The following is a 24,572-nucleotide window of genomic DNA, read 5'->3' on the forward strand; positions in this document are numbered from 1 at the left end:
CATGAACCAGCTGAATCGAGCAGCGTTTTGGAACACAATTGTGTACTTTTTTCTTGCATTAAAAATATTGCTTTATATATTTAAGAGTGGTAACCTGGTGAGTTTGATTAATACCATGGAAATGGGTTTAATCACAAAAAATAAGCATTTTAATAAGGTCCACCACCTGAGTAACCTGATTTTAAATAAGTGAAAATGAGTTTTAAAACTATGCAGAACAATTTACTATTTCATTTGTGTACATTAGTCAGCTTCTTAGCAAATTGAATATTTTTTAATATTTAAAAACTTTTAAAATACGCTTATTGCGCCTTTAAAAAGGCTTAATTTTAAGAGCCTCCTTGAAGGCCCACAAACAAGCGCAATTAGCGGAAACTCGCCATGGTAATGAATTCGACCTGGGGGCAGGGCTAGTTTTGTGAGCATGGTTTTCTTCCAGCACAATGTTTTTTAAACCAGCAGACGAGATCGCAGACACTCGATTTCCACTGGACGTAATTTCTGCTTAAAATTCCTCCATCTTTTGCACTGGGTTGGCCGATTTTGTGCTGAAAAATACCAGCGTAACCTGACGGAAACGCTAAGCTAGGGAGTACAATGTCAAAAGTTGTGATAGATACAAAACCTGGTAACATAGTAAATAGTGAGCAGAATAATATCAGACTCGGGAGGACATAGACTGGTAAAATGGGCAGACACATGGCAGCTGCAAGTTAATGTAAATAAGTGTAAAGTGATGCACTTTGGGAGTGCACAGGCAAATCCATGCACTGTTTGTAAGGGAACTGCATCTATAAATAAACTAGCATGGTGATCCAGCTGAGGAATTGCATGGAGTGAGGAGCAGGATCTATGTCTAATGTCAGGTGTGAGTGAGTGAGAGAGAGAGTTTCAGGAGAGGTCACTCCCAGTCACACAGCAGTACGACCTGCACCGTTTGAAGACACACCGATAGTTACAATGGAACAACCGGATATCGATTTATTTACAATCCATAAAATTACATATTTACAAATCATGTTGAACGAATGGTCACTTTGTTGCTAAGAGGACGTGGAGAAGGTTGGTGGCCTGAACGTTTAGTCTTCAGTCTGATGATGAACAGCAGCAGTTCTTTGTGCAGATGTTCCACCAGGTGACTCTCCGGGCGGGTCGGACACATTCTGACTGTTGGTGAAGTAAACATGTAAAGGCCACTGCATGTGCTCGCAGTTGTTCCTGGGAGTTCTGGAAGAAGGACTCGCAATCCGTGGCATATGAGGTGATCTGTTTGGGGATATCTTCAGCCAACTGTCATGAAAGGTCCCTTAGGAGGTTCATATAGCCCCTGGTGGGCTCCTCCTCATACTTGTCAATCAACAAGGAAGCCTCAACAGATCCAATGAGTGGGAAAAGCAACCGTAGTGTTGAACAACAAGACCTAGTGAGCTCCTCACTCTTTCCATCCAGGTGCAACAACAAGCGCACCAGCTTGGAATGGACCTGTCGGCAGAAAGAGGATCTGGAACCTCCGATCCCACACTTGGCCAAGATCCCTAACACACCGAACACTTCAGCCCGCACTCTATCAGACTCTGCCCCAAAGATTGGCTGAATCCTGGCGAGGATTTTCTCTACAAAAGGTTGGATGGTGTTTGCTCGCAACTGAATTAAGTGCTTCGAGAGGCACGACAACACCTCAAATATTAGCACCTCCTTCTGGTTCTCCATGTTCCCCAACAGAGTAATCATTGTGCACATCACTTTCCGACACCATCTTTTAGTCTTGGGATGTGCTCTAATGTTGTACAGGCCTTTGACACACAGCAACTGGAGAACCAGAGAGCAAACATCTTAGCAATCTACTCACCAGAATGTCTGCGAGCTGCAGCTGTGAAACCAGTGGAGATTTTAACAGCTCTCCAAAGAAGGAAACCTCGGTGACTGCCTGACAGTCTTGAACCGTAAGGATTTGAGCTGCCAGCTGTTTCACAATGCCAGTCAGACTGGGGCCAGAATATCTCACCATTGCTCTGGCCAGCAGGACAACCCCCTTGTCAGACTTGCCGAGATCCATCATCTGGTCCCATCCCACACTTTGCACCATGTCATTAAGCACAGCTTCATTATGTGTCTGAGCTTTCAGCTCCTTCAGTGTCTCCACACTGTAAAGTCTGTGGGTTGTTTAGTTAATTAATACACAGACTACCAGAGTAACTTAAAACAGGACTTTACTATTCGAAGGTCAGGGCGAATCTGCCCAATAAATCCTGACACAGCACTTATAGACCGGTGTGGTCACCGTCGGTATTACAGTATACAGAAGCCAACAAAGTAGTGCAACACCTAAAGTAGTTCTCTTAAAGGTGGATGGTTACATACAGTAGTTCTCTTAAAGGTAGACGGGTACATACACTACAATCCTCCCTTTTTAGCTTACAACATACTGATTCCCCATTAAACATACATTATAACATATATACAACTTTATGTAAGACAGTTCACAGATTCAGTCTCTCTGGAGGTTTCCGGACTCTGTCCGGATAACGCCTCGGCGGTGTCGTAACTCCCGGCGGGGTAGTAGGTGCTTCTGGCAAGGTCGATTCGGCTTGAAGGACAGTGTCAGGTTCATCTGATTCCAGTATTACCAGATCGGAGGTAGGTGTTCTGGGTATCTCTGTCTCAACATTAACCGTGTAAGGTGGTGGAGTAGGTTGGCCATTTGTGGCTGACCCTATGATCTGGTCAACATGGCACCTTATTATACTGTCCCCAATGTCCACCGTATACATCAACGGCCCTAGCCTTTTTCCAATAGTTCCAGGCTGCCATTTCTCGGTACGGTAGTCCCGGGCCAAAACTTGTTGACCTATCTGAAAAGATCTAGTTGGCCTTTCATTCATGCCCTGGAATTGCCGGTTCTCTACGTCCCTTCTGATGTTTGGCTTAAGCAAATCCAGCCGGCATCTTAGTCGTCTATTAAAAAACATCATGGCGGGAGTTTGATTTGTGACCGCATGTGTTGCATTCCTGTACGCCAACAAGAAGCTATCCACCTTATGTTGTAAGTTAATGGCTTCATTACCCATGGCCTTTATGGCCTTCTTGAAGGTCTGGACAAACCTTTCAGACAATCCATTGGAGGCGGGATGGTATGGGGCTGACGTGTAGTGCTTAACCCCATTGCTCTTTAAGAATTTCTTGAATTCTTCGGACACAAATTGCGGTCCATTATCAGAATAGATCTGTTCCGGCAGCCCATTCCTAGCAAACATGGTCCTTAACACTGTGATGGTTTTTTCCGTGGTGGTGGTGGACATCTTTATTACCTCCGGCCACTTGGAGTGTGCATCCACCGCTATTAGAAACATTGAGTCCATAAATGGACCAGCAAAGTCGATGTGTACCCTTTGCCAAGGAGATGAGGGCCACTCCCATGGATGCAGAGGAGCCTGTGGTGGCGCGTTTTGGACCTTCTGGCATCCTAGACAGCTCTTAGTGATTTCTTCGATGTCCCCATCAATGCCTGGCCACCACACAAACGCTCTTGCTAGGTTCTTCATTTTCACTCCACCCAGATGTCCCTCGTGCAGCTCCTTTAACACCTTCTGTTGAAGTTTGGGTGGAATCACCACTCTAGATCCACACATCAGGGTTCCTCGACACACTGACAGCTGTTCTTTTCTCTGCGAAAATGCTGGCAGCGTTGGTTCGCCCTGTGCTGGCCATCCCTCCACCGTTAAATCATAGACTCGTGAGAGAGTCGGGTCATTTCTTGTTTCGTTTTCGATCATCGAATTTGTTACTGGTAGACATTCCACTATGGATGAGTGGAACATCTCTACCGGGTCCACTGTAGTCGCTTCTTCTACTATCGGCAATGGCAAGCGCGATAACCCATCAGCATTTCCATGCTGTTTGGACCTTTTGTATTCGATGTCATATTGGTGTGCCCCAAGTAACACGGACCACCTCTGTAACCTTTGCGCTGTCATGGTGGAAACGGCCTTGTTAGGGTTGAATATGGACACCAACGGCTGGTGGTCTGTCAGTAATGTGAACTTCTTGCCCTGCAGGTAATGATTGAATTTCTTTACGCCCCACACAAGGCTGAGGGCCTCCCTATCTATTTGAGCATAATTTCGCTCCGCGGAGGTCAATGATCGGGACGCGAATGCCACTGGCCTTTCCGAGCCATTTGGTAACTTGTGTGAAAGTACTGCTCCAATTCCATAGGGGGAAGCATCACAAGATAGACGAAGAGGTAATGTTGGGTTGAAATGAGCCAACACTTCTTCAGAGGTAATCAACGCCTTGCTTCTGCGAAAGGCCTTTTTACATTCCTCACTCCACTTCCATGGTACTTCTTTCCGCAACAGAGCATTCAGCGGATGCAGCACCGTGGATAGATTCGGCAGAAACTTGTGATAATAATTAATCAACCCCAAGAATGATCTTCACTGTGATACGTTTTCCGGAGCGGGGGCCTTCACGACAGCTTCTATCTTGTCAGGTGACTTGTGCAGCCCCTCTCGGTCAATGACATGACCGCAGTACGAGATCCGTTTTTGGAAGAACTCACATTTCTTGCGATTAACTCGAAGGCCATATTCCTTCAACCTAGTGAGCACCAGTTTCAAATTTGTGAGGTGTTCTTCCTCGTCTTCTCCCATAATCAGGATATCGTCTAAGTAACACTGCGTGCTTGGAATTCCTTGTAATACCTGCTCCATGGCCCTCTGCCAAATTGCTGGAGCCGAAGCTATCCCAAAAACCAGTCTATTATAACGATACAAGCCTCTGTGTGTGTTGATGGTGAGGTACTGACGCGACTCTTCCTCGACTTCCATTTGTAAGTATGCCTGTGCCAGGTCTATCTTGGTGAAGTGTTTCCCTCCAGCCAACGAAGCAAAGATGTCTTCAATCCGCGGAAGCGGGTATTGTACCGTGTGAAGCACCGGATTCACTGTGATCTTGAAGTCTCCGCAGATGCGGACCTTCCCCGGTCCCCCTGGCTTGTTACTTGGTGAAGACTTCATGACGGGAACAATGGGCGTGGCCCACTCACTCCAGTCCACTTTTGACAGTACCCCTGATCGTTCAAGTTCTTCCAGTTCTGCCTCCACAGCAGGTCGTATCGCGTAAGGTACCGATCTGGCTTTGAAAAATTTTGGGCTTGCATGTTCTGCAATCTTAACCTTTGCTTTAATTCCTCGCAGTGTTCCCAGTCCTTGCTGGAATACCTCTTTAGCTTCGTCCAATATTCTGGACAACCGTTCAGGTTTGACATCTTCCTTTCCGGAATCTACCGTCATGGTGTTTAGTGAATGCCAGTCTATCTTTATTTTCCTGATCCACTCCCGTCCCAGAAGTGGTGGACCTCCCTCAGGCAACACATACAGGTCCATCCTTTGGTGATCTTTGTCCTTGTATCTCACCTTGACTTCTATCTTTCCGATGGGGTATACTTTGTGCCCCGTGTATGTCTGCAATACTAGTTCCGTATCCCGTAGGGGAATATGCTTGAATAACTTTTTATAATCATGCTTATTCATGACCGTCAACACCGATCCGGTGTCCACTTCCATTTTCACTTGGACTTTTGCAATCTGTAGTGTGATCCAGATAGCTTGTCGGTCAGCTTCATTACTCACATTGTGAATTCTCAGACTATCCAGTTCCTTGCAGTTGGAGTGTGAGTCCGAATTCTGTTCTTCCGGACTCTTCCTAGTCACCTCATGTACCTTCCTGTACCTCTTTTGTGGTGACTCATTATTGTTGGTCTTCTTTCCTGACCGGCATACCTTAGCTATGTGACCGAGCTTGCCACATTTCCTACATTCCTGGTTTTTAAACCAGCATTGGTTCTGGTCGTGTGTTGTCGTCCCACAACGATAGCATTTCGTTGTACCCGAAGTAATTTGCTGCACACTGAGTGCCGCTGCCTTTAGCTGCATTTCCGCCGTTCCTTTCGCTGCGGCTTCGTTCGATGCAGCAATAAGGACAGCCTTATCAAGTGTAAGATCGTTCTCTTCGAGCAGTCGTTTTTGTGTTTCTCCCTTCGACATTCCGCACACGAATTTGTCTCTGAGTGCCTCTGCCAGATTTTCCCTAAACTGACAGTGTTTCGCTAGCCTACGCAGTTCAATCAGGTACTCCGCGTTGCTTTCCTCTTTCCGTTGCTTTCTCGCGTAAAATTTGGATCGTTCCACTAACATCAGTGGTGCGGGGTTAAAATGATCCTTCAGGACAGCAACAATATCCTCGAAAGTCTGATCCGCCGGTTTAGCTGGTGCTAGTAGATGCTTCAAGAGCCCGTATGTCTTCGCGCCCATCGAGTTTAGCAAGGTTATAGCTTTGTCATCTTCTTCTATTTTATTGGCCTCACCATAGATCTCAATGCGTTCCACATACGTGGCCCAGTCTTCTACCTCGGAATTAAAATCGTTGATGTTACCACGCTTAGGCATCTTCCTCTCTTCCTGATAACACCACGGATTATTTCTTTAAATTTTCTTTTTTTTTTCAAGATGGCGGTTCCCGCGAAAATGGCGGTTTCCCGCGCTTATCTTCTCTCCCCGCCCACTTCAATGGCGGTTCCCCGCTTCTGTCTTCTTCTCCGCCTAATGGCGGCTTCCCGCGTTTCTTCCCCTGGCGGGAGGGGTACACTTTCCCCACGGGCGACGGCCGCTGGCTTTCAGGTTCACAGCCTGTGCGTCGGCTTCGGTGCTTTCCCTTTTCTCGGCAGGGCAACCGGCGCTGGGTACCCCGTTGATGGCGAACAGTTTCAGCCGCTGGGCTGGCTCTCGCTCAGTTCCCCTTGCTCGGGCTCTGTCTCTCTCCCGCTCGCTCGGCTCTACCGGCGCTGGGTACACCCCGTTGACAGCGAACAGTTTCAGCCGCTGGACTGGCTCTCGCTCAGTCTCCCTTGGTCGGCTCTGCCTCTCCCGCTCGCTCGGCTCCCAATCGCGCCTCCCAGCCCTCTCGCAGTCCGGTGCTTCCCTCCCCGGCTGCGGCTGAGTTTTTATATCTTCCCGCGCCTACGCTCCCGGTCGCAGCGCTTCATGGCTTCGGTCGCTGCCCGGCCTTTTTCGCCGGTCGCGGTCTAGCTGTCTCACGGCGCCGTTGCATCCCCAGCCTGTCTGTACCGCGGCTTCCTTGCTCCACGCTGCCCCAGTCTCAGCGCCTCTGGGCCCGACTTCTGTCCAGCTCCTTTCCCCCTCGACCGTGGTCGAGTGCACCGCCCTTATCCTCCGGTTATTCTTTTTACTTTTCCCTTACTCACAGTCACCGTGGCCGGCTTGCTTCTCGTGCTGATCGGCTCACTCCTCACCGTGGCAGAAGGGACAGTCAGTGCCTGTTGCTGATGGAAGTCTTTGTCTCTAACTTCTTCTTCCTTTCTAGTTCTGCAGCCTCGAGTTTTCTCCCAGCAGAACGACGAGGGCGGTTGCCTCTTCTCGACGCTCGTTAACTGCTTCGGAAGTATTGTTGCCGCAGGGTACGATCGGACTCGTCGCCACTGTAAAGTCTGTGGGTTGTTTAGTTAATTAATACACAGACTACCAGAGTAAGTTAAAACAGGACTTTACTATTCGAAGGTCAGGGCGAATCTGCCCAATAAATCCTGACACAGCACTTATATACCGGTGTGGTCACCGTCGGTATTACAGTATACAGAAGCCAACAAAGTAGTGCAACACCTAAAGTAGTTCTCTTAAAGGTGGACGGTTACATACAATAGTTCTCTTAAAGGTAGACGGGTACATACACTACACACACAGTTCACACACACATTGATGCTTTCAGATGTTAGAGGCTCAACTGAGAATTTCTTCTGCTGCGGTTGACCATCAGGAACAAAGCCACTGACAAGACAAACATTAACATATGAGCTAAGATGAATCAGCAGGGTACTAAATATCTGCGGGAATAATGTAGCCACCGCCTTTGCCAACTCGGGCTTAGTTATTATCTCGTGCAGCCCACAGATGGCAGCCAGGGATTCAAGGCTTGAATACTGGGTTGTGTTATCTCTGACGGGATAGGTTCTGCTTATTGCAAATCGTAACTGTTTGTTCAGTGTCTCCAGCAGCTCTCCCATTGTACTCATGGCACACTCTGTGTCCTCGGACAATGATCGCCACATGTCACTGACCTACTTGTCCAAAGGGACGGGGTAGGTGAGGAGACAGGACACAACTGTTGCTCTGTTGTGTGAGGCCAGTATGGCGATACTCCGTAGAACTGAAAGTTTCACGTTCTCATAAGTTGCAATCCAATGCTCAGCACGTGAAGTATCTCTGAGACCTGATCCCGAAGCTCACTGCCACGTCTTTTAAAGATGTTTTGCAGGAGCACAGTGGCTGCACTAGAACGGCTGGGGTATTGGTCGGTCAGTCCTTTGAGTGCCACGGAGAGCAAGTTGCCCAGCTGGTCATGGGGCAAACACTTGGAAATGACCTCTGTGATCTGGCAGCATGCTTGAAAGAGGACTGAAGCATCAGGGTTAACTAACTGTTCCCTGACTTCTTTCAGAACCTCCAACTGCTCCTTTTGCTGATCCAGATTGGTGCCTTCATACGATAACTGAATGGAGAGGATGATGTACAAGGTGTCCAGAGTCATCTGTCGAACGGGAAACGATGGGTCTGCACAACACGGCATCAGTCATCCAATCAGAGTCCCCATGTTATTTCAGCCATTACATTCTGAACATTGAGCTTCTCCCAGTAACATTTCAAGAGCTGTAAGGTCGTGTCCATGGCTCTCGTTCATGAGCTTTTGCTGAAGTGGTCCAGATTGCTACCTGATTGAAAATGACCTCAAGTCCTTCAGGGGACAGGTCCTGAAGCAGTAATTGCTTCAGGAGCTCTTGCAGTGATCTCATGGTTTGGGTATAAAGTGTTGCCATCTCTTTTCTGTTACTATTCATGTCTTTGATATTGTCCAGTTTTGAAGGTAACAAGCTGAAGGTACTGGTCAGGCAGGTTTGAATCAATTGGCAGGTGTCAGCTTGGTTTGACTCAATGTGTAGTTGTATCAGATGCTTGCAGGCATCCATGGCTAACTGTCGAACAGGGCTCTGCAGCAGCTCTGGTGGCTCGGCCTCGAGAAGATCCAGCATGCATGTCAGCAGCTCCCTGTTTCTGATCAAGTTGAGGGGAGCTCTCTGGCGATTTGAATGTAGGGATATGGCTATCAGAGTCACGTGGCTGGATTTTCATTCAGAAGTCGGTTTGGAGGCTGTTATATTCATTAATAAATAAACATTCTTATTATGAACACAGCTAGCTTTTACTAGTTACTTTATTGAGCCCATGTGGATTGGTACAGTATCTGTAGAGGCTTCTATCTTGACTGCTGCCTTGTGGGTAGCCTAGTGCCTCATGGGTAATGTAGTCTTAATATACATACAGCTGGGTAGTGTAGTCTTATACATACAGCTATATACAGCTCTACGGCTCCACCTAGTGTCCACTATAGAATGACATGTTATTGATCACGACATCCCCCTTTCTTTGAGGTTTAACAAAATCAATATCAATCAACTTTCAAGAAAACAATAAAGATAATATCAGTTACACTTTTGTTAGTGCTCTATAAACATAAACATTTCCAAAACAGTCAACACATTTTCAATGTTTTACATTGTACTCAAAGATTAAGTCTATCAGGCTTTTTTACTTCACGTGTGGATCTTCTCAACATGGGTAAGTCTGATGTGTCTTCATGAGATTGTTCTGGCGGTGAATGACAAGATGCAGTTGCGGCATTGTCATCAATCTGCTCTTCTATAGATCGAGGTCTCCTTGCGATCTTTGCTTGGAGAGGGTTTCAGTGTTTCCTTCACTCTTCATGCCATAACTCTCAATGTAGTCAATGCACTCTCGAAAAACTGCTGGCAGCTGGATCCCATCATACAGCATAGCCCTCTCAGCAGCCTCGGCTAATGGAACACCAAAGATTGGCCTGAGGGAAGAAGGAGTATCCACCGGAACTGCTTCCTGCTCTGGTGCAGGCTTCTTCTTTTTCTTTTTCTCTTTCCACTGCTTAACAACATCTGCTGCGGTTATATCTTTGGACTTTTTCTCCTTGTGTTTTTCCTCTTTGTGCTTTTCTTCCTTTGGCTTCTCTTTGACCTTAAAGTCTTTTTTTTTCTTCTTGGAGAAACTAGGCTTTTTGAAGACATGGATACCCTTTGGCCTTTTCATCCTTGATGGGCTCTCTGCTTCATCACCTGAGTCATCTGGTCTGCTTATGGCACAGTTTATATGGTAGCCTCTCTTGACCAGTTCTAAGTCTTCACAAGCTTTGTCACCTAGTATCGAATCAAGTCTTTCAGCCACAACAGAAAACATGAGATGATGCACTTTGTCTTTGACTGTCACTTTAAGTCTGCATACACCTAAGCTATCTATTTTCTGTCCATTATAGTCCTTCAGTAGTACTGACTTTTTCTGTATTTTGGGCTTTTCTTTCATATTGTTAATGTCACTCATACTGATTAAGTTTGCTTTTGCCCCAGTGCCTAGTTTCAAGGTAACTAATGCTCCATTTACCTGCAGTGGGATCATCCATTTGTCCTCTTTTACTGCATTAACTTTATGTTCAGCATTGTCCATTTCTGAGGGCTGCACATTTTCTGTATCCTTTTTGATATTGTCACATGACACCATTCGTACAAAAAATGTCTCATTTAAATCAGTGTCCTCAATTACATTAACTCATTGCCCTTTCTTAGTTTGTACTTTTGAAAAGCATTGTTTGGCAAAGTGATTCTTTCCATTACACTTTGTGCACATTTTTCCAAACGCTGGGCATTGTCTTAACTGGTGTTTGTAACCACAGCGTTTACAATTAAAAATTTCATCCTCCGATAGCTTTTCATTTCTGTTCTGCCCATGTTTCTTCCCCTTATAGGACACAGCACCGACAGCAGCATTATCACTCATTGCAATCGCATCATTATTGATTTCACTGAAAGTCTTCGCGTGCTTTCGAGCTAGCTCGCTGGCTTGGCATATTTTCACCGCATTTTCCAAATTTAGTTCGGTTTCTCTCAACAGATGTTCCCTGACTTTTTTATCATGAATACCAAACACAATCTGGTCACGAATCATGGATGCTTTGAGCTCAGAGTAATTACATGTCTGTGCTTTCAGTTTCAGATCAGTTACAAAGCTATCAAAAGTCTCATTTTGCTGCTGTGTCTGAGAACAGAAGATATATCTTTCATAGGTCTCATTCTTTTTGGGAGAGCAATGTGCATCAAATTTTTTTAGCACATCTTCTAATTTTTCTCTGTTTTCCTCTGGATTAAATACAAATGTATTAAATACCTCTATCGCCTGTGGGCCTGCAACCGTAAGCAGCAACGCTATCTTCCTTGCGTCTGGCTTCGTACCGAATCTGATGGCTGCAATGTAGAGTTCGAATTGTTGTTTAAAAGTCTGCCAATTGTAATCGATCTTTTCTGTGAGTTTCAAACGCTCTGGTGGCTTCAAATTCTCCATTTCGCTTTTCACAATTTTCAGCAGATCTTCACCATCCTGGTACCATGTTATGTTCATTAATAAATAGACATTCTTATTATGAACACAGCTAGCTTTTGCTAGCTACTTTATTGAGCCCATGTGGACTAGGTACAGTATCTGTAGAGGCTTTCATCTTGACTGCTGCCTTGTGGGTAGCCTAGTGCCTCATGGGTAATGTAGTCTTAATATATATACAGCTGGGTAGTGTAGTCTTATACATACAGCTATATACAGCTCTACGGCTCCACCTAGTGTCCACTATAGCATGACATGTTATTGATCACTACAGAGGCGGGACTACAACTTTTGGGGTTGTAGTCCCGTCTCCATTGAAATGCGGCCAATCCACGCGATTTTAACTTGATTGACCTTGTTGAACCCGCCCAGTGGGCTGAGCAAGCCAATTAAAGGCCACCTGGCAACAGGTGACGTCACAGACTGAAATTTCATGTCAAGACATTTTGACAGATGAAATATCAGCATTTCACAGAAGTTTGAAGCTGTCAAACACTGACCATCTTACTTTTAACATGAGTCCTTCTCCACAGATTCAGTTAGAAATCTCTCCTGCACAGAAAGCTGAAGGCTGTCACTTTTGACAGATCGCAGCCATCCTGCTTTCTGTGCCGGTGAGATGAGGGACTCCCCAAACCTAAAGGAAGGAAGGCTGAAAAGTAAGAAAAAGTATGTAAAACTTATTTAATCACTTTAGACACACCAAACACACTTACCTTTGCACTCATGCACATATCACTCACCTGATCACCGACATCTCGACTCCTCCAAGCCCTTCAACCTGACGGCCCGACTCCTCCAACTTGGCATGATTTGGAGCCGTCAGGATTCCCACAGTTCAAGCTTAAAAATGGGGATTAGGCTAAAAACTGCCTGTTAACTACCTGTTAATTGGCACTAATCCCTTCCCGCCTCGGGTAGGCGGGTCCCAGTGCGGGACGGGTGCCCACTTCCTTTGAAATTGGCATGGAGGTGGGTTGGGGGTGGGCTGCGGTCGGGACCCCCGATTTCAGGATTTTAACCCCCCCCGCACACCTCCAAACCCAAATCCTCACTGAAAATCGAGCCCATGGTCTTTATTAGGCTGATCTTTCGTGTGAGATCCCTGGATTCAGTCTTTTTCTCCTGTCCACTTGTAATGTATTGATTGATCACAGCTGGCAGAATGTGGGTCTCGATTGTGGACAGCATTAGTTCCTCAGCTGCATAGAATGCCAAGTTCCCATAGCACAGAACCAGTGTGCTCTTGGCTATAGCCAAATCCACATCAGGCTTGATCAATAGAATATCCAAGAAACTTTTAGTTTTCTTAAACCTGTTGGAGTTAGCAAACTCCTCCAGACTACTGAGGGTATCATCAAAGTGTGTCATGCCACAGATACCAATGGCGAGGGCTGCTCCCTCTCTCTCCGCACTCTCACTGTGCTGCACACTCAGTAGCATTTTGTAAAGCTCCTCCTTTATTTTCGTTGTGTGGGTCTGACGGAGCACTGTCCCAAACGATTTATAGAGAAAGCCCTTCTCTTGTGGGGAAAGATGGTTGGTGTTGATCTCTATGTATTTCATCAGCGAGCTGACATGTCCATTCCTCGTCATCAATGGTATTGATGATATAATAATTTCTCCTCCCATTCCCTTTGGGCCAGAAACTCCTTTGAATTCTTCAGTAATTGTTCAACCAATGACGGAAGCTCCTCTTCCCACCCTCTCACAGTTGCTGGGTGGATATTGAGGCTCAGTGCTTGCATTAGCCTCAGTGCCGCAGCTCCTCGGCTTCCTCCCTGATATGGGCAACAAGACACGACGAGGAGCCGGGTCAGCAGTGCCTACGCTTTAGGGAGAATGTTCCTACTTTTGTTTTTTGCTCAGCGTTCTCTAACTGCGAGAGGAGAAATTTGACTATTGAGTCTGTATAAGCTGGGACCAGAACTCTAAAACAGCAAAGGATCTTATTGCATTTCTTCACAGCAAAAAAGTTATTATACCCTGCCAAAACACACATCTGCTGGTGGAGACTGTTAAGCAAATTGTCCATCTGTGGTGGTTCATGTAAATCGCCACCAAATAAAAGAGTTTTAACTTCGACGAACGATAAATAAAAGGTTTAATTACCAGAACAGAATAATTGCAGCAGGTAAGGTAGCAGGTAATATGGCTGACTGCAGGAACACCATGTTGTAGGTCTTACCAGACAGGATAGTTACAGCAGGTAAGATAGCAGGTAAGATGGCTACCTGCAGGAGCACCATATTGTAGGTGTTGTCCCAGCGGGGACTCCGCAGGGACTGCGTCCCAGTCCCGTGGGGAGCGAGTCCTAAGCCTCTTCCCGCTCCACTCTTTATTCCCGGGCTTATTGTGTCACGTGACCGCGTCGTGACGTCAACACGTTCACGTACGCCCAAGCGGTGACGTGACCTGCGCCGTTATGGGTGCATCACCCCAATACGGAAGCAGGCCTTTAAGGCCGAAGTCATTAGGCCGGGCTATGCCAGTACTTACTGCGGGAGCAGAGAATCTCTTCGCTCCCGCCTGCTGGCCAATGCAGCCGAAGTCGCGGTAGGCCGGACTATGCCGGCGGCCGCCTTGAAAGCCCGAATCGGGCCGGCAGCCAATGCGCATGCGTGGTGACGCGTGACGTCAACGCGTCTGGTCGACAACCAACGCGCATGCGTCACGTGATACTTGACGTCAGCGCGTTAAGTCGGCTCTTAAAGGGGCAACGGCCTAACAGATGAATTAAAGCGGTAACAACCCTAACTGGTAAGTAATACAATTAAGTAAATTAAGTACATACAGTTAGGTAAGTTATACATGCATAAATAAGTTAGTTAAACTAAAGGAAAGTAAGTTATACATGCATAAGTTAAGTTAAAGAGAATTATGTATCTCTATGTATAGAACAATCCGTGGGACCGCTATACATCTGTGTTATCAGCCCCAGATACCTCATATCTCTGTGGCAACGTCCAGTACCCGGCACAGACACTCTGTGATGGAAAAATGCCCTGGTTGCTTCTTGTAGAGAGACAGGATGCCTGGAACTATCCTGGGCAGCTCTTCTTCTAGTGTGTCCTTGGGCAGCAGGGAAATGACATAGCCTAGAGCTTCTACTGTTGGGATCTTCAATTCAGAGGACTCCTTCTTGAGCCACAGCTTGAGTAACAGACTATAGACAGCGTTGATCTCGGTGGAGAAAGTATCATTAGTCACGTTAGGGTCGGAGGCTTTCTCCATATTTCCCAGATAGATCAGGATGCTCTTGCTAAAACTTTCCACTGCTGAGGCAAATGCAGTCGTCAGCTCAGCCTGTTTAACGCCAACGAATACTGGAATCATGATCCCTAAGATAGATTTTAGTAAAGGAACCATGCTGTACACATTTTCCGTTGACAGTTTTGTTAAGGTCTTGACCATGTACACATGCGGAAGGTGCCCTTGAAACTCTTTGTCGTCAACTGGACAACTTCATTTCTGAACCTGAAGCTCATGGCAACCAGGAGATTGCTGGCAGTTTTCTGGCTGTCAGCTTGTGCTCCTGTTAACATCATCATCCACATTGCAGCCAAAGAAATAACTTTCTCAGCAAGTGCTTGGCTGATTTGATCAAGGGTGTCCTTGATGATCATCGCCATGGTCTCCAATACTACAACACCATGTGGAGCTGTCTGCGTGCTGTGATGGCACAGATAGTCATGGCAGCTCATTAATAATATTTCTGGAGGGTCTTTGATATTTTCTGCTGACAATTTTCATCTTCCTCGGCTATCATCTTCACGAGGGCAAGTGATAATGTTTCCACATTGAGGGACATTTTCACAGTCAAATTCTACAACTCTTCAATATGAAGAAAGGTTTCAACCAAATAATTTCTGTGAGTAATGATCAATTAAAGATTGTCTTTGTTCACTAACTCACAGTGTGAAATCAGATCTCTGCTCGGATGTTGTTCCCTGACTTCTTTCACTACAATAATTAACACTGTTCCTTTACACAGTGTTTCCAATTTGTTCTTGGTGATCTTCCAAAATTTGAACAGATTTGATGAAGGCACTTGTCTTGAAGCTCTCTCCTCTTTGCTCCCTCATGCACAAATGCACAGTTTGGACCATGTTACTGTGTCTAGTCCACCCCTGTGGTTTCTGGGTTGTCATGGTTTTCATTGTGATGCCAGGGAACATAATCCCTCAGTTGTGTTGTGGCCCTGGGTCATGTGCCCATATAAGTCTTGTCAGCTGTTTATGGCAGATTAAGGTGGGTGGTGAGGGTTCAGGCCCAGACCTGAGATACAGACCACACGGACAAGGCAGAATTCGCAACCCTTAGCAGCCATATTTGATTGAGCAGCTGTTTGTTCCTAATAAAGAACACACCGAACCACAGACACTCAAAGTACTTGTGATAAAAGATTTAGAAATGGCAGTGTAGGACAGACATTTCTAGCAGAATTGCCCCCACATTGGGGTGTTCATATGACTCAAATCAATTTTAAATACACTAGAACTAAATGATCTGAACTCATGAGATCATTCCGCGTTTAGAATGGGAAAGCATCATTTCCAGCCCAGGTAATACGGGAGAACAGTAAGGGGGAAAAATTCAGTTGTTTGCGCCTCCCATTAGTGCCTTAAGAGGGTGCTAATGGGGCGCAAAGCAACTAGCGCCCGGGCACGGCGATGTTTGCGCCGCTCGCGAAATTAACTAGACATTTTGCGGCGGCACTAAACACTACCGCCATGATCTCCTGCGCCGGCAGATTGTGACGACATTCGAGTGCGCAACACCCTGTTAGCGTGCTGGACCGGATATTGAGTGGCGCCCCCTGCCTTACTGCCTGCCACTAGCAACGACAGGTTGAGGGGAACATTATGCTGTCAGAAAGGGACTAGGGGAGCGCTATTTAAAGGCGACCACTTCCTGCCTTTTTTTGTCGGTGACATTTTTGCACCACGCATTCTGAGAGAGAGAGAGAGACTTCTGGAGAGATTCAACGCTGTGTGAAGGAGTTTTGAGTACTGAGCAGCACTTTGCAGTTTTATTTTGATTTGCCCTTCCTTGCTTTGCCAGCGCTCTGAGGTAACGCCTCGCTCCTCGGCCTTTGCGCCTTAAGACAGGTGTGAAGCGCCTGATTTAGTGCTCCAATCACCTCCAGGGGCGATAAAAGCCAAGTTTGCTGTCAGAGGCGATAATTAACGTCAGGCGCTAAACTTTGCGCCCGGCCGATAATGGCGCCCCAAATGGGGCGATACCAAACTTTTCCCCCTAAGACTCCTTCACTCCAGTAGGATAGTCTCAAATAATATGGAATGGATCAGATGGTATTTGTATTTGACTCGAAAGAATGAGTAAACACGGTTGTATGTTTGTACGTTCATCGCTGTCTAAACAAATGATTCCCCTGTATTTATTTGCACTCCTCTAATTCTGGCCTCTTGAGCATCCCCAATTTTAATTGCTCGGCCATGGGTGGCTGTGCCTTCAGCTACCAAGGCCCTAAGCTCTGGAATTCCCTCCCTAAACACCTCTGCTTCTCTACGTCTCTAACCTCCTTTAAGACGCTCCTTAAAACCAACCTCTCATCTGCCCTTATATCTCCTTATGTGGCTCAGATTCAAATTTTGTTTTATAATGTTCCTGTGAATCACCTTGGGATGTTTTACTACGTTCAAGGTGCTATATAAATGTAAGTTGTTGTTGTTGTTGTGCCTTGCCAGGAAGTAAACTCTAAAGGGATTGAAGCTGCTTCATGATGTCATGGAGTTGTTGTGACATCAGAGCACTTGTTCCAGTCTTCTCTCCTTTAATATCCATGTTCTCTACTGCCGACCACCCTGGTTTCTCACCCACACATCCTCCCTGATTTCCTCCTTCAGCCTCTGGACTCAGTGACTCCTAATCCTTGGTCATTTCAATCTCCATTTCAACTTCCCTTGCCCTCTCTCCTCTGATTTTACTGCCCTCCTGTCGTCCTTTAACTCTCCTACCCATATTCGTAACTACCCCCTCATCTGGCTTCATACTTCCATGGTCTCAATCACTGACAAGGCCATCTCTGGCCAATGCGTTGTATCACCCACAACCCTCTACCTCTTTCCAACCCTACTTCCTTCTGCATCCACCCCTACAAAAAAACACTCTCTCATAGGAACAGGAGGAAGACATTCAGTTCCTAAGGTTTGCTCTGCCATTAGCTTAGATCATGGCTGATCTGCACCTCGACTCCATTTACCCACCTTCGCTCAATATCTCTTGATACCCTAAAATTCTATCAACCTCATAGGAATACATTGGATATATGGCACAGAAACAGGCCATTCGGCCCAACCAGTCCATGCCGGCGTTTATGCTCCACTTGAGCCTCCTCCTGTCTTTCCTCATCTAAATCTGTCAGCATAACCCTCTATTCCCTTCTCCCTCATATGCTTTGCTAGCCTCCCCTTAAATGCATCTATACTATTCACTTCAACCACTCCCTGTGGTAGCGAGTTCCACATTCTCACCACTCTTTGGGTAAAGAAGTTTCTTCTGAATTCCCTATTGGATTTCTGACTATCTTATATTGATGGCCTTTAGTTATGCTCTTCCCCACAAGTGGAAACATTCTCTCTCTATCCACTTTATCAAAATTTTTCATAATCCTAAAGACCTCTATTAAGTCACCACTCAGCCTTTTTTCAAGAGAAAAGAGACCCAGCCTGTCCATCCTTTCCTAACATAAGAACATAAGAAGTAGGAGCAGGACTAGGCCATACGGCCCCTCGGGCCTGCTCCACCATTCAATAGGATCATGGCTGATCCGAATCTAGACTCACGTCCACTTCCCTGCCCTCTCCCCATAACCCCTAATTCCCTTATCTGCTAGGAAACTGTCTATCTCCATTTTAAATTTATTTAATGTTGCAGCTTCCACAGCTCTCTGGGGTAGCAAATTCCATAGATTTACTACCCTCTGAGTGAAGAAGTTTCTCCTCATCTCAGTTTTGAAAGGGCAGCCCCTTATTCTTAGATTATGCCCCCAGTTCTAGTCTCACCCATCAGTGGAAACATCCTCCCCGCATCCACCCGATCAAGCCCTCTCACAATCTTATATGTTTCGATAAGATCGCCTCTCATTCTTCTGAACTCCAATGAGTAGAGTCCCAACCTACTCATCCTTTCCTCATACGTCAACCCCCTCATCTCCGGAATCAACCGAGTGAACCTTCTCTGAACCGCCTCGAGAGCAAGTATATCTTTTCTTAAATATGGAAACCAAAACTGCACGCAGTATTCCAGGTGTGCCCTCACCAATACCCTGTATAACTGCAGCAAGACTTCCCTGTTTTATAGCAAAATACTGCAGATGTTGGAAATCCGAAATAACAACAGAAAATGCTGGAAAAACTCAGCAAGTCAGGCAACATCCGTGGAGAGAAATTTGAGTTGACGTTTCGGGTTTGACCCTTCTTCAAAACTGAAACCCGAACCCGAAACGTCAACTCAAATTTCTCTCCACGGATGTTGCCTGACTTGCTGAGTTTTTCCAGCATTTTCTGTTGTTATTTCCCTGTTTAATACTCCATCCCCCTTGCAATAAAAGCCAAGATTCCATTGGCCTTCCTGATCACCTGCTGCACCTGCATACTAACCTTTTGTGTTTCATGCACCAGGACCCCCAGATCCCTTTGTACTGTAGCACTTTGCAGTTTCTCTCCATTTAGATAATAACTTGCTCTTTGATTTTTTCTGCCAAAGTGCATAACCTCACACTTTCCAACATTATATTGCATCTGCCAAATCTCTGCCCACTCACTTAGCCTGTCTATGTCCTTTTGCAGGTTTTTTTATGTCCTCCTCACTCATTGCTTTCCCTCCCATCTTTGTATCGTTGGCAAACTTGGATATGTTGCACTCGGTCCCTTCCTCCAAATCATTAATATAGATTGTAAAGAGTTGGGGTCCCAGCACTGACCCCTGCGGAACACCACTAGTTACTGATTGCCAGCCCGAGAATGAACAATTTATCCCAACTCTTTGTTTTCTGTTAGATAGCCAATCTTCCACCCATGCCAGTATATTACCCCCAATCCCGTGATTTCTTATCTTGATCAGTAATCTTTTGTGTGGAACCTTATCAAATGCCTTTTGGAAGTCCAAATACACTACATCCACTGGTTCCCCTTTATCCACCCTGCATGTTACATCATCAAAGAAATCGAGCAAATTTGAGAACAGTAACTCAGGTCACTATAATATTCAGTGACCCACCCTAGGGTTCTACAGCTCAAAGAGCAAATTTGTCAAACATGACTTCCCCTTCATATGTATACCCTCGCATGTCTGGTATCATCCTTGTAAATCTTCTCTGCACCCTCTCCAGTGCCTCTATATCCTTTTTATCAGTCAATTGGAGGTTTCAAGACTGATGTCGATAGATTTTTTTGTTAGGCAAGGGTACCAAGGGATATGGAACAAAGGTGAGTAAATAGAGTTGAGATGCAGATCCAATTGAACGGAACAGACTCGAGGGGCCAAATGGCCTACTCCTGTTCCTAGAACCTCAATAATGGTTTGTCGGACTTATTTACCACATTGGGAGCAATACATGATCCAATCAATATTTTAACCTACATGCTTTGCTGCTATGCCAATATACTGCCTACATGGTCCTTTCAATACATTGATTATTCCTTCAATGCAAAAGCTTCAAAATAGATGACACTAGGAAGCAAGATTTAAATCACCCCCTCCCTGCTGAGGTTCCTGCTTATTGCTGGGTCAGAGCACCACACTATCTACCAGAGCTGCAAGTTCATGGGAGTACCATCAGCTCCCAGCCAACACAACACCCTGACTTGACCATTGTTTCTTGGTCATCGCTGGGCATTTATTGCCCATCTCTAGTAGCCCTGATAAGGTGGCGGTGGGCCTTCTCCTTGAAAACTGTTTGATACAATTGTGTGTCTTGCTCGGCCACTTCATTTAAGTGTAAACCACGTTGGCATGGGACTGGAGTCACATATAGGCCAGACCGGGTAAGGGCGGCAAGTTCCCTTTTTTTACAACAATCCGACAGCTTCATGGTCACTTTACTGATACCAGATTTTATTTCTCTTCCTTCACCACACGGACTGCAGTTGTTCAAGAAGAAGGCCCACCACCACCTTCTCAGGGCAACTAAGGATGCGCAATAAATGCCGGCCGTACCAGCGAAGGCCACATCCAGAGAACAGTAACTCAGGTCACTATAATATTCAGTGACCCACCCTAGGGTTCTACAGCTCAAAGTGCTATGTCTTAACACAACCTGTTGCCTCTTGACACTCTCTTTTGCTGTGGTACAGCATGTTGTTTATTAAGCTAGAGTTATACTGTACTCGGTGCGAGCTGAAGATGGTCTCACACCTCAAGGCTTTAATGTGCTCGCTAGTCTCCTGTGTTATACAGCCACTTGATGCCTACCCAAAGTCACGTGGCATCAACACAAGAGTGGCAGGATAACTGCACCCTTAGTGTAATAGGAAGTGTATTCACACCAGCATCTACCTGTACCATGGTACCAATATATTAATTGTAAGCGAGGAAAATCTGGATGGTAAACCAGAACTAACAGACTTAGGTGTTACCCAGATCAATAGTTTTATTACGAGTGCACACGGGAGAACCACCTCAACCACCCCCAGCTAGAGGCACCGTTCTCAGAGGAAAAGTGACAATACAGCTTAGTTTATACAGTTTATTAGACAACACCCACTTATTACTAATGGGGTGTATACACGGGAATATTGATACTTCATTGGTTTACATGGCTAATCAATCAACTACTAAGCCTGTCCTTTGAACTTGAGTACCCTCTGGATATGTCAGTAAAAAGCTTGTCGACTGTAGGAGGCTTCATATTCATGAGCTATCTCTTACTCTTGTTATCGGTATGGGAAAGTATTTTCCAGCAGAGACATGGCTAGATGGATACAAAGCCACATTGAATTATGCAGCTGGCTGACTACTCTTCAAGGCCTTATTTGCTGCTACTCCTTAATCGTGCCTTTGTACTCTTATCTCTTCCAAGAACAGGCTCTTTCTAAACAGTTACCAAGTTGTAATTACAAGCAACACTTCAGAATGTCAGCTAATTTTTATTTATGTTAGTCTAAAAAGGGTTAATATAGCCAAGTATCCCTTGGTGCTTTGCGTTTCGTTTTCCAGCTAACAAGACTAAATGGTACCTTTCAGACAGTTTTATACCGGTCGAATATTGAGGACCCCTTTATATCCCTTAAACCAAATTTTATCCTAACGTTAATTATGCCCAGTGCCAGCACTTGCAGTTTGGGCTGGCTGTAAGGGTCCTGAGTTAATGAATGAATAAATAAACCTGATTTGGCAACAGGACAGCAAGGACCTGGTGTCTGCTTACTGACCGACGGCTAATGCAGAATTCAACTGCCCAACACCAGTAGACGAATTAAAAATAATTAATCATTGATTATTTTTATAAAGTGGGCTGAGGGTGAAACTCTTCTTTTTAAAGGGTGGTGCAAAATGTTTTAGGTGATGCAGGAGCTCTGGGCAAATTCCCCCCAACTTCACTGTGTTACGCAGTTCAGACACATTGCTGCCCCTGCCCTGAGTGAGAGAACAAGATCAGCAAAGGTATTACCTGGAGGAAGGGGATGGGAATCTCTTTCTGATGCCCATCGCAGGAGTTGTGTTGGGGCTTACTTCTGGCGAACCGATATAATATTTATTTATTTTAAAGGATTATAATATAAGCAGAAAAAGATAAAAAATGTTTCAGTTTCCCAATTAGAATTAGGAAGGGAATGGGTTCGAAGTGCGCTGCATATTATTCTGGTGCATATTTCCCGGGGTCTCCTGCGAAGGGGAATTCTGGCGCTTGGTTGAAGTGCCCTGTGAGGAAGATTGCCAGAGTGCCAATAGTAAAGAAGAGAAGCGCGATCCAGAAACAGGCCTTGACAATAAGTTTTCCAAACAGAATCCAGTTTTCGTTTTCCTGTAAGAATAGAACAAAAATAGTGGCCCAGAAATTAGGGTCGGGGGCTTGCCGCGGGTGCAAGCCCCATATCTGCACTTACCTAGCGCGCCAGCCGTTGTGCTCTCGGCGCGCATGGAATTCCGTTTTCTTGAGGAGCGCAGCCTGCGCAAAACGTCCAGCGTGGAGTGTAAGGGAGACCCGCCCTGTGAGGTCGCATTAGCATAGGACATGCCCCCAATCTTTCTCACAAGCTCCAAAGCCTTGGTACATGCAGAAGCAGCATGGTAAGTAGGTTCTTTGTATTTTTATGAATCTTTTGGTAACTTTTATAAACTTTTAAATACTTTTACATGAATTGGAAGAATCTTAAATAGTTTTAAAGAGATTTGAAGCAATTTAAAGAGTTTTAAAAGCCCTGAAAGCATTTTTTTCATTCATTTTATTTAATTAGCAAAGTGAAATGGCTGGAATGAGCACAATTCACGTCATTAAAAGAACTCAGAATTTCACTGACGATGACTTCAGCAATCTCCTCAACGAGGTGGAGGCGAAGCGCCTGCAGATCATTGGGAATGAGAAGTCCAGGGCGCCGCGAAAAGGACAGATGATAGCTTGGTCAGAAGTTGCCCAGGCTGTCAGCGCGAACTCCACCATTCCACGTACAGCGGAAAAATGCCGCAAAAAATTTCGTAACTTATTGCGATCTGTCAAGGTTTGTACAGTTATTAGAAAAGTCAACTGTAACATTGCTTTAAATTTAAATGAACTAGTTTTAAAAAGCTATTCAATGCATGTAGTATAGTCAAGTGACTTCTTGGTCCAGTCACCTGAAGTTGCAATAAAATTTTATGGCTTTGGGGCCAGCTCAGGGTCATCTATTGTGCTCTTATCTTGATTCCACTGGTTTGAGCTGTAAAAATTCAATTAGTGAGTGAAAAAAACACCCAGTCTTCAAAGCATTTGGGGTCCCTGTCTGAAATGCAGGTGGGTGTTTCATATTTTCTGCTTTCATTTTTGAGTAAAAGTGCTCACAACGCCAGAGAACGTGCACTGACAGGTGGTGGTGTTGTCACGCTAAGGGATTTAACCGAACATGAGGAAAGGGTCCAGCAGCTGTTTGGATTTACTAGTGATCGCCCCTCGGCTGATTTTCAATCAGAGATTGGTACACCTGACCGTGAGTTGCGCTGGCCAGCTATATGTTTAAAAATGTTAGGTGTGTGCTGAATATCTGTGATGTGGCAGATCATGCTTTACCTTTGCAAATGTTTACTGTTTCCTTTCCACAGTTGGACAGCATACCTCTCACACACGGGATGAGCAGTGCGTTGAGTCTGCGGCCACAGAGGGCATTGGGGAAGGGGTTGCTGATGCAGTGGGAGCAGTAAGGGAGGTGGTGGAGGAGCAGGAGCAACTTGTGCTATGCCAGCTAGTGCAAGAGGAGTGTATGGACCCTGCGTTGCTGCACAGTATCTCACCATCTCCTGGGGCCCCTCTGGCTCTGTGCAAGGCACTGATGACTGTAGCCCCACAGACAGACACCAGCTTGATACTGCAGCGCAGGCGGGAGGAGCAGAAAGACATTTACTAGAACAGCACTTACAAGCTGAGGTGCAACAGATTGAAGGTTTCAGTCAATTGATGTGTTCTCTTACTGAGAAGGATGTTGACTCTAGAGCTGCTATCAAGCAGGGAATCGATAATCTTGGCATTACACTTCATCATATAGCATTGCAGTTGGTGTTGCTTAATGAGAATCTCGTTCGACTATTTAATTCGCATGAACCACATTCTGCTGCCATTACTTTGACTCCCGCAGAAGTGCCCTTACCTGCTCCCAGTGCAGAAACAGTGCGGGCCCAGGAGCCAGCTGGTCCGCCAGTCATGATGCAAGCAAACGTGGGCTTGCAGCAGCAGCAACCCTGTCATGAGGCAATTGCTGAAGAGCAAGAGACGGCACACAGGGGCCTTTCAAGTGGCAGCAGAGGGCTGCAGTTACGGGGAGGGAGAAGGCGCCAGGAGACGTTAGGGTGTCACCTTTTGCGCAATGCACCTCCTTTGACCCTCAGGCA

General features: G+C 45.7%; 1 pseudogene; it reads right to left on the reverse strand.

Moving 5' to 3' along the window:
* Positions 1-1,063: 1,063 nt before the first annotated feature.
* LOC147105925 (maestro heat-like repeat-containing protein family member 1) lies at positions 1,064-15,339 on the reverse strand (annotated as a pseudogene).
* Between the last annotated feature and the right edge of the window lie 9,233 nt (positions 15,340-24,572).

Source organism: Somniosus microcephalus, chromosome 16, assembly GCF_052327205.1.
Source record: "Somniosus microcephalus isolate GS21.2 chromosome 16, FLI_Smic_1.0, whole genome shotgun sequence".
Taxonomy (NCBI): Eukaryota; Metazoa; Chordata; class Chondrichthyes; order Squaliformes; family Somniosidae; genus Somniosus; species Somniosus microcephalus.